Source organism: Oryzias latipes, chromosome 19 (genome assembly GCF_053564925.1).
Source record: "Oryzias latipes strain Hd-rR chromosome 19, Olatipes_Hd-rR_3.1".
Taxonomy (NCBI): Eukaryota; Metazoa; Chordata; class Actinopteri; order Beloniformes; family Adrianichthyidae; genus Oryzias; species Oryzias latipes.
The window spans coordinates 25,671,435-25,673,356 of record NC_136255.1 but is presented as its reverse complement, the minus strand read 5'-3'; positions in this window follow the sequence as shown (position 1 = coordinate 25,673,356).

Here is a 1,922-nt window from a genome sequence, read left to right as displayed (position 1 = left end):
GCAGAGGGCGAGAGCTGAAAGACACACATTACAGCGTGAATGATCAGTTTCCAGGCGAGATCCTCCGCCGGCGGAAAATCCTCTTCCCGCTGAGGAGGAAGCACCTGTCTGCTGGAGCTCGTGCGGTGGTTGCCGTTGATAAACTTTTTGTGAATGGCAAGCTGTTCCGGGACCCAGAGGTAACACCCTGGCTGTGCTGAAGGCTTTCAGAGGCGCACTGACATCTGCGCTGCCCAGAAGAAACCCGCAAACTTATTTAATTGAATAGGAAATATCGGATCATCAATAATCCACACCTCTCAGGAAAAGTGTTTTTTCTTTCTCTCACATTCATGTTTCTGTTGTTGTTTCGTTGTTTTTGTTTTTTGTTCTTTCTCTTTCCCTCTCTCTTTTCTCTTGTCCCCCCCCTTCCCATGTCCTCATATGTGAATCAGGTAAAGTCAACGCAACCACGGTGAGTATTTATTTATGCACGGAACAGGGCGCGCGCGCATACTAGCGCGCATAAGAGCATGCACACGCGATCCCGCACACACACGTTGATAAACTGCAAAAACCTCACTTAGGCTCACACAGGACGCACGCAACATGTAGCTCACAGCTAAGACACGTTCACCCACAACGCATAGCGCTTGTCAGTGTAGCAGGTACGCACAGCGGGCACGCGCACACGGACGGGCACACGCACTATTTAGCCTTGCACTCTCCCGGTTAGAACAGCTATGAACAGTCTTAACATCGTTAGCTGGAATGTGCGTGGACTTGGTTCTGGGCCAAAGAGATTGAAAGTGTTAAATCACCTGAATGATCTTAAAGCAGATATAGCTCTGCTGCAGGAGACCCATTTATCTTTATCAGCTGGTCATCTCCTGTGCTGTTCCCAGTATCCAGCTATGTATTCTGCCAGTTTCAACTCCAAACAAAGAGGGGTTGCAGTTTTGATTAATAAAAATGTTACATTTACTCATAAGGATACAGTTACTGACCCAGAAGGCAGATTTGTAATCATTAATATATCCATTCAGAATAAGGACTTTTGCATAGCCAGTATCTATGGTCCTAATTTCGACGACTCTTCCTTCTTTCACAGATTCTTCACCTCACTCTCAGTTCACTCTGACTCCACAATCATTATAGGAGGAGACGTCAACCTTGTTTTGGACCCTGAACTTGACAGACTCAGCACAGCAGCAAATCAGCGTACATGGCGATCTGCAAGTATTCTAAAGCAGTACATGAATGATCTGGGTCTCTGCGACGCTTGGCGCTCTTGTCATCCAAGCACTAAGGGGTTCACCTTTTTTCTCCAGTTCACCATTCACAATCTCGTTTAGATTATTTATTAGTCAGTAACTCCCTTTTGAAAGAAATTAAAAGTTCCAACATTCATCCAATTATTATCAGTGACCATGCACCAGTTTCTGTTACTATTTCAAGGGAAGTACCCAGACCCTCGGGTTCAACCTGGAGGTTTAATGCATCTCTGTTAAAAGATCAGGAATTTATTGAATTCTTTAAAAAAGAGTGGGCAACCTTCTTAGAATTCAACGATACTTCTGAAATATCACCAAGTATTCTTTGGGAAGCAGCAAAAGCAGTCATGAGAGGGAAAATCATCTCTTATTCAACGCATAAAAAACGCAAGGAGAAAGCAGATTTATTAGAATTAGGAAATAAAATAAAAACTCTGGAGACTGCTTATAATGCTTCTGCACAGGAACACATACTGGGGGACCTGAAAAATTTAAAGCTGCAGTTAAATGACATCATCAATAAACAAACACAATTCCAGATACAAAGGCTTCGACTGGAAAGATATGAAAACTCAAATAAATCTGGCAAATTTCTAGCTAATCAGCTTAAAATTAATAAAGAAAAATCAACAATCGCTTCGATTATGGACCAAACAGGGAATGTCACCC